A 9,535-nucleotide genomic window follows, 5' to 3' on the forward strand; every position below is an offset into this window, starting at 1 on the left:
TGACAGCAGATATCCTGGAACAACAGTCGGGAAGGTCCAGGACATAGGAGGGAGAGTTATCGTCTGGGGAATGTTTTTATGCCGTTCCCTGGGTGATGTCTTCTTTCTGTAAGGCGCAGTGGATCAACATAAGAAAGTATCTATCCTTGGGGACCTTGTCTACCCCAGCACTCAATTTGTTTTCCTCGCATACTTGCGTGGCTCGAAGATCGTCAGGGTGAGTTTAGCGAACGTCCCTGACCACTAGACTCCCAGAATTTAAACCCAATGGAGAATATGTGGGAGCACCTCGATAAGGCTGTTCGCGCCATGGTTTCTCAACCGAGAAACGTAGCGCAGCTGGCCACGTCATTGGAGTCAGCGTGGCTCCACATCGCTTTCGGTACCTCCGAGGTCCTCAATGACTCTATTCCTACACGTCTCGCAGATGTCAGCGCTGCAAAAGGTGATTATACATGCTTTTGGCAGGTGTTCACATTAATGTGACTGGACAGTGTAAATGGGTCAAATCAACCTTCAATTACTACACTAGATTTGTTGGAGTTATTGAGGCTGCAGCTAGACGGTGCATTCCTAATTGGTATCGTAAAAAGTGCATCCGTGGTCGGAGTGAAGAGAGTGACAAATTACTAAGAGAATATAAAAAACATCCTAGCTCTCACAATGTAACAGATTTCCAATCCTTGAATGAAGGTCAAAAGAAGATCTGGCATGAAACAGTACAATTCTTAGATTATACCCCCTCTAGCAGGAAAGCCGAGTCGATCATTAGGAAACTAGATTGTAAAATCCAGCAATCAAAAGATCAAAAATCAGCATCACTATCACTGACTTTGCTAAACATCTAGTATAAAGAAAAAAACGAAGACAAATGGGATGTCCAACTACAACTGAATACGAAAAAAAATAGCTACCGTACAGACTTCTGAATTCTCCATTCCATTTCAAGAAGAGGAAACATAAAATGCAATCAAAAGTATGAAACTTGAAAAAGCTGCTGGATTTGACGGAATATACTCTGAATGTTATCCCATGTCGCAAACTTACAGACTTTCTTATAACGTATTAACCAACAGATACTTTCAGATCTATTCTGACAGCGACAGAACAGACTATTTAAACTAAATGATGGTTCTGTTTTGTCTCTCCTCCTTTTCAGTCTACACCCACGACTTATCGCAAGTGTCTTCAAGAAAATTCATTTATGCTGATGACATTTGTTTGGTGATCCAGAGCTCCAGTTCTTCTAGTGCTGAGTGTTCGGACTACCAATGACTGATTCAGCCATCAGCGCGAAATCAGAGAATCTCAAACAGGTGGACGCAAACGATGGATACAATGATTCTGTTGTACAAAAGCTTAATAATGCCAAATAATCAAAGCTTGTGAAATATCTCTGCACAGCTCGGCAATGGGAAACACAAATTACATTAGTTTGCCACTTTTGCGTAATTTTTCCTACGATACAAGCAAACTATTTCGTTATTTAAACGTGCGGATAGTGTCCTCGTTCTTTAATAATGTGGAATGACCAACCGAACAAAGACGAGGTCATGAGTGTGCGACTCTACCTATATAGGCCAGACTGGCAGAACTTTTAAGGCCAGATTTCATGATGATCTTTTAAAAAAGAAAGGCCAGATGAAAGATAATTCGGTTTTTGCCGGACACTTAAAAGCAGCTCCCCACCGATCATCCCCGTCATTGAATTAGAAAGTCCTGCATCCTGCACAAAAAGCGAAAAAAATATTCTTGAGGAAATCGAGATTGTAAAACACGCACGAGGATCAAATAAGCGCCTTGAAAATGATCAACTAGTTAGTAAAAATCAAGTACGTTGCGATGTAAGTTCCTTGCCGAGAAATTTGTGGCAAATTCCATAAAAGAGCTGACTTCGCATCAGCAGAAAAATGATGCTGCTCTAAATATTATGGCCCAGATACACTCTACGCTTGTATTAATGTATTTTCGGTTTCACAGTGATAATCACTTCATTTAGCTGAATGGTGTTCATATCTAAAACCGCCGCTTCACAGGAAAATACACAACGCAATCCATCTGTGTTGTGGACTGACAAGACAGCCAGTCCACAGTGACGGGTAACTGAAAGGCACGCACTTAAACTCACGCAGGCTGGCGTGAGGTCTGAAACAGGATACGTAATGAATGCTGTAAAGAAAAGTACGTAGCTGCTGGAATACTTAACTTTAATCCACAATTGGTGAACATTGTTCTTGTTGATACAGTATGTGCGTCATTAGATACATAGCAAAGGATAATTGGCGCCTTGCTACGTCGTAGCAATTGACTTAGCTGAAGGCTATACTAACTATCGTCTCGGCAATTGAGAGCGTAATTCTCAGTGAACCTTTCCTAGTAAGTCGGCTGTAAAACTGGGACGAGTGCTAGTACGTATCTCGAGACCTGCCGTGTGGTGGCGCTCGGTCTGCGATCACTGACAGTGGCGACACGCGGGTCCGACATGTACTAATGGACCGCGGCCGATTTAAAGCTACCACCTAGCAAGTGTGGTGTCTGGCGGTGACACCACAATCTGAATAGTGCTCTTACCATCACAGCACCTTGTAACACGGCTGTTATTCCTACGGTTACCATATGAGGAGCATCTGGCACATCTTGTACCGTCAAAGACTGCTGCAACTCTCAGTTTACGTGCCCCTGTTCCAGTCCAGCTGTTCAGCCTATGATACCATATTGCAATCTACACACTCCTCCACCTATACTACTAATTTAAGCGGGTGCCACCAAAAAGTAATAACTGAAAAATTCGTTTGTACTCGCATTAGCTTTGACAAAGCACTTATAGGCCATTTCCACGCTGTACAGCCTTCGGTATATAATAATAATTACATGGCACCCTTATTTGAGTACCGGAATGGAAATGAAGTCCCATGCTTCTTGGCAGAGCGTAGGGGAACGATGCGGATAACCCGCACCGCCGTACTAGGCAAGGTTCTAATGGAAGTGTTTGCCATTGCCTTCCCCTCACGGTAATGGGGATGAATGATGATGATGAATACGACACAACAACAACCAGTTATCTCGGGGCAGGTGAAAATCCCTGACCCCGCCGGGAATCTAACCCGGGACTCTGTGCTCGGGAAGCGAGAACGCTACTTGACAGCACAAAATTAATGAAGAGGGACATATCGCTGTGCTACGAGGAGCATTCAATAACTAACGAAACATGAAACTTCCTGGAAGATTAAAACTGTGTGCCTGACCGAGATTCGAACTCGGGACCTTTGCCTTTCGCGGGCAAGTGCTCTACCAACTGAGCTATCCAAGCACGACTCACGTCCCGTCCTCACAGCTTTACTTCTACCAGTATCTCGTCTTCTACCTTCCAAACTTTACAGAAGCTCTCCTGTGAACCTTGCAGAACCAGCACTCCTGAAAGAAAGGATATTGCGGAGACATGGCTTAGCCACAGCCTGGGGGATGTTTCCAGAATGATATTTTAGCTCTGCAGCGGAGAGTGCGCTGATACGAAACTTCCTGGCAGATTAAAACTGTGTGCCGTACCGAGACTCGAATTCGGGAACTTTGCCTTCACCGGGCAATTGCTCTACCAACTGAGCTACCCAAGCACGACTCACGCCCCGTCCTCACAGCTTTACTTCTGCCAGTATCTCGTCTCCTACCTTCCAAACTTTACAGAAGCTCTCCTGTGAACCTTGCAAAACTAGATCCCGAGTTCGAGTCTCGGTTCGGCACACAGTTTTAATCTGCCAGGAAGTTTCATATCAGCGCATACTGCGCTGCAGAGTGAAAATCTCATTCTGGAAACATCCCCCAGGCTGTGGCTAAGCCATGTCTCTGCAACATCCTTTCTTTCAGGAGTGCTAGTTCTGCGAGGTTCGCAGGAGAGCTTCTGTAAAGTTTGGAAGGTAGGAGACGAGATACTGGCAGAAGTAAAGCTGTGAGGACGGGACGTGAGTCGTGCTTGGGTAGCTCAGTTGGTAGAGCACTTGCCCGCGAAAGGCAAACGTCCCGAGTTCGAGTCTCAGTCCTAAAAACAAGTTGGTTTATTGAGGTTTCCGGTACTCCACATTATTCTCCACACTTTTGGCTGTATGATCCTATTTTCCAACGTAATTTCCGTTCAATGGTATAGCCTTATAGCATTGTACTGGGATGGCTTCAGCCGACCGGAGTGGCCGAGCGGTTCTGGACGCTACAGTAAGGAACCGCGCGACCGCTACGGTCGCAGGTTCGAATGCTGCCTCGGGCATGAATGTGTGTGATGTCTTTAGGTTGGTTAGGTTTAAGTAGTTCTAAGTTCTAGGGGACTTATGACCACAGCACTTGAGTCCCATAGTGCTCAGAGCCATTTGAACCATTTTTTTGGGAGGGCTTCTATGCCTGCGTGGTACCACTCCACCGGTCACCGTCAGAGCCAACGTCTTGCTGCATTAATAACCACCCCATTATCCACATACTTCTTCCTGTAGATTGGATCTTTCACTGGGCCAAACGGACGAAAGGTCTTTACTGTCTTCTTTTAGGCGGCGAAGATCCCAGAGTGCACACACCTTCGAGCGACGAGTGTGTCAGCGCTACGATCAGAGCCGCTCAGTTTAGCGGTAAGGTGTTTGTGGTTCATCGACCACCTCGAATGGGCGCGTCCGCACGTTCCAACCCTACAGGAGTCATAGTTGTGTGGGGCCGACCGGCACGTGGGAGACTGAACAAGTTTGCGCGACCTTGTTGCGATGATGTCAGACGCCTCGATTACAGACTCACCGTGCTTTTGTCCACTGGCAGACCTCCGTAAACATTCTGCAAGTGCCTATGAATATCTGCGCTGCTCTGGTTTTCCGCCAAAAGAAACACAATGACAGCTCTCTGCCTGGAATGCACCTCTGTTACAGACGCCATTTTTAAGACTACGTATAGCGCCGCCACCTATCGCCACTTAATGAAACTATAGGTTCCGAAACGGGAATACTCCATGATGTCCCAAACAAATGCCGCATTTTTTCAAACGAAGTCTGACAATATGTGGCATTAGTTATAGACCCCCCCCCACCCCTGCCCCGCCCATGAACCGCGGATCTTGACGTTGGTGGGGAGGCTTGCGTGTCTCAACGATACAGATAGCCGTACCGTAGGTGCAACCACAACGGAGGGGTATCTGTTGAGAGGCCAGACAAACGTGTGGTTCCTGAAGAGGGGCAGCAGCCTTTTCAGTAGTTGCAGGGGCAACAGTCTGGATGATTGACTGATCTGGCCTTGTAACACTAACCAAAATAGTCTTGCTGTTCTGGTACTGCGAACGGCTGAAAGCAAGGGGAAACTACAGCCGTAATTTTTCCCGAGGGCATGCAGCTTTACTGTATGATTAAATGATGATGGCATCCTCTTGGGTAAAATATTCCGGAGGTAAAATAGTCCCCTATTCGGATCTCCGGGCGGGGACTACTCAGGAGGACGTTGTTATGAGGAGAAAGAAAATTGGCGTTCTACAGATCTGAGCGTGGAATGTCAGAACCCTTAATCAGGCAGGTAGGCTAGAAAATTTAAAAAGGGAAATGGATAGGTTAAAGTTAGATATAGTGGGAATAAGTGAAGTTCGGTGGCAGGAGGAACAAGATTTTTGGTCAGGTGAATACAGGGTTATAAATACAAAATCAAATAGGGGTAATGCAGGAGTAGGTTTAATAATGAACAAAAAAGTAGGACCACGGATAAGCTACTACAAACAGCATAGTGAACGCATTATTGTGGCCAAGATAGACACGAAGCCCACGCCTACTACAGTAGTACAAGTTTATATGCCAACTAGCTCTGCAGATGACGAAGAAATTGATGAAATGTATGATAATACACAAGAAATTATTCAGGTAGTGAAGGGAGACGAAAATTTAATAGTCATGGGTGACTGGAATTCAAGCGTAGGAGAAGGGAGAGAAGGAAACATAGTAGGTGAATATGGATTGGGGCTAAGAAATGAAAGGGGAAGCAGCCTGGTAGAATTTTGCGCAAAGCATAACTTAATCATAGCTAACACTTGGTTTAAGAATCATGAAAGAAGGTTGTATACATGGAAGAACCCTGGAGATACTAAAAGGTATCAGATAGATTATATAATGGTAAGACAGAGATTTAGGAACCAGGTTTTAAATTGTAAGACATTTCCAGGGGCAGATGTTGACTCTGATCACAATCTATTGGTTATGAACTGTAGATTAAAACTGAAGAAACTGCAAAAAGGTGGTAATTTAAGGAGATGGAACCTGGATAAACTGAAAGAACCAGAGGTTGTACAGAGTTTCAGGGAGAGCATAAGGGAACAATTGACAGGAATGGGGGAACGAAATACAGTAGAAGAAGAATGGGTAACTTTGAGGGATGAAATAGTGAAGGCAGCAGAGGATCAAATAGGTAAAAGGACGGGGGCTAGTAGAAACCCTTGGGTAACAGAAGAAATATTGAATTTAATTGATGAAAGGAGAAAATATAAAAATGCAGTAAATGAAGCAGGCAAAAAGGAATACAAACGTCTCAAAAATGATATCGACAGGAAGTGCAAAATGGCTAAGCAGGGTTGGCTAGAGGACAAATGTAAGGATGTAGAGGCTTATCTCACTAGGGGTAAGTTAGATACGGCGCACAGGAAAATTAAAAGAGACCTTTGGAGAAAGGAGAACCACTTGCATGAATATCAAGAGCTCAGATGGAAACCCAGTTCTAAGCAAAGAAGGGAAAGCAAAAAGGTGTAAGGAGTATATAGAGGGTCTATACAAGGGCGATGTACTTGAGGACAATATTATGGAAATGGAAGAGGATATAGATGAAGATGAAATGGGAGATGTGATACTGCGTGAAGAGTTTGACAGAGCACTGAAAGACCTAAGTCGAAACAAGGCCCCCGGAGTAGACAACATTCCATTAGAACTACTGACAGCCTTTGGAGAGCCAGTCCTGTCAAAACTCTACCATCTCGTGAGCAAGATGTATAAGACAGGCGAAATACCCTCACACTTCAAGAAGAATATAATAATTCCAATCCCAAAGAAAGCAGGTGTTGACAGATGTGAGTATTACCGAACTATCAGTTTAATAAGTCACAGCTGCAAAATACTAACGCGAAGTCTTTACAGACGAATGGAAAAACCGATAGAAGCCGACTTCGGGGAAGATCAGTTTGGATTCCGTAGAAATGTTGGAACACGTGAGGCAATACTGACCCTACGACTTATCTCAGAAGAAAGATTAAGGAATGGCAAACCTACGTTTCTAGCATTTGTAGACTTAGAGAAAGCTTTTGACAATGTTGATTGGAATACTCTGTTTCAAATTCTAAAGGTGGCAGGGGTAAAATACAGGGAGCGAAAGGCTATTTACAATTTGTAGAAAGCAGATGGCAGTTATAAGAGTCGAGGGGTATGAAATGGAAGCAGTGGTTGGAAAGGGTGTGAGACATGGTTGTAGCCTATCCCCGATGTTATTCAATCTGTATATTGAGCAAGCAATAAAGGAAACAAAAGAAAAGTTCGGAGTAGGTATTAAAATCCATGGAGAAGAAATAAAATCTTTGAGGTTCGCCGATGACATTGTAATTCTGTCGGAGACAGCAAAGGACTTGGAAGAGCAGTTGAACGGAATGGACAGTGTCTTGAAAGGAGGGTATAAGATGAACTTCAACAAAAGCAAAACGAGGATAATGGATTGTAGTCAATTAATTCGGGTGATGCTGAGGGAATTAGATTACGAAATGAGACACTTAAAGTAGTAACGGTGTTTTGCTATTTGGGGAGCAAAATAACTGATGATGAAGTAGAGAGGATATAAAATATAGACTGGCAATGGCAAGGAAAGCGTTTCTGAAGCAGAGAAATTTGTTAACATCGAGTATTGATTTAAGTGTTAGGAAGTCGTTTCTGAAAATATTTCAAAAATGGCTCTGAGCACTATGGGACTTAACATCTGTGGTTATCAGTCCCCTAGAACTTAGAACTACTTAAACGTAACTAACCTAAGGACATCACACACATCCATGCCCGAGGCAGGATTCGAACCTGCGACCGTAGCGGTCACGCGCTTCCAAACTGAAGCGCCTAGAACCTACGGCCGCACCGGCCGGCTGAAAGTATTTGTATGGAGTGTAGCCATGTATGGAAGTGAAACGTGGACGATAAATTATTTGGACGAGAAGAGAACAGAAGCTTTCGAAATGTGGTGCTACAGAAGAATTCTGAAGATTAGATGGGTAGATCACATAACTAATGAGGAGGTATTGAATAGAATTGGGGAGAAGAGGAGCTTGTGGCACAACTTGACAAGAAGAAGGGACCGGTTAGTGGGACATGTTCTGAGGCATCAGGGGATCACCAATTTAGTATTGGAAGGCAGCGTGGAGGGTAAAAATCGTGGAGGGAGACCAAGAGATGAATACACTAAGCAGATTAAGAAGGATGTAGGCTGCAGTAGGTACTGGGAGATGAAAAAGCTTGCACAGGATAGAGCAGCATGGAGAGCTACATCAAAACAGTCTCAGGAGTGAAGACCACAACAACAACAACAGTTATAGAACGCCATTCGTATGTTAAATAACTTAGTTAACTCATCACAACATTAGTTACTTTTAGTATCATCCAAATAAGAACTTATGTGCCCTAGCGTCTGCACAACCAGCTAGCCCATGCACTAGGTTTCTTTAGAGCTATGTGACTACGTGCATTACGTGCATGATCTGAAAAAATCCTTCTCCACGGTTTATGTCTGTACTTAATTTCACTAATTATATTCTAATACGCTTGAGTTTTAACGTAGTCACTGAAGGCACTGTTAATATAAAACAGCATTAGTTTCCTATACTACTTTATATATATAAAAATGTAACGTTATCTGGAAAAGCTTGAAAACAACTACTGTAACACTGTGCAATTTAACTAATGGCGTACCAGTGCCACCTTCATGAAAAATGTACACTTGCTGCAGGCAAGATGCGCCTCAGCGCTCAGTATGGTTGAAACGTCCCCTTTGAAAAATTATGAATGACTGTGCTGGTAAAACAGCTGAGCAAAACTCAACGTACTCAAACAGTTTTCTCTTTACTTATTCTGATCAGCACTAAACTGACACAATATTTTCAGCGCAACGAAATCTGACTTTCAAAAACCCTACAAAATAATGGCCCTGACCAACAATAACCTAGACCTTTCATAAATCACTTACCTCATAAAAATCTTCGTTACTCGAACTACTGCAATACAGCGAGCGCCAATACTGCCAGCTAAATAAAAGATTCTAACTACTAAAGACACTAACAACTGATAGGCATAGTTAGCAAATGAAAGACTTTGATAGAGAACAAACAATCTCTTTACCTTACTAGTGTTCAAAAGTCATAATATATATATCAGTTCGTGACATCCAGTCTTACAAATTTCCTTTTTCTACGGACACACGTCCAGATCGTCCACTCTCAAAACTCTGGCATCTCTCTCCCCACATCCACCACTGCTGGCGGCACCTCCAACTGCCCAACGCTACGGGCTGTTCACAT

General features: G+C 43.6%; 1 non-coding gene across 1 annotated transcript; it reads right to left on the bottom strand.

Moving 5' to 3' along the window:
- Positions 1–3,236: 3,236 nt before the first annotated feature.
- On the bottom strand, positions 3,237–3,311 carry Trnas-cga (transfer RNA serine (anticodon CGA)). Its single transcript has one exon. It is a non-coding gene; the product is annotated as a tRNA-Ser (tRNA).
- Positions 3,312–9,535: the final 6,224 nt, after the last annotated feature.

Source organism: Schistocerca serialis, chromosome 1 (assembly GCF_023864345.2).
Source record: "Schistocerca serialis cubense isolate TAMUIC-IGC-003099 chromosome 1, iqSchSeri2.2, whole genome shotgun sequence".
Lineage (NCBI taxonomy): Eukaryota > Metazoa > Arthropoda > Insecta > Orthoptera > Acrididae > Schistocerca > Schistocerca serialis.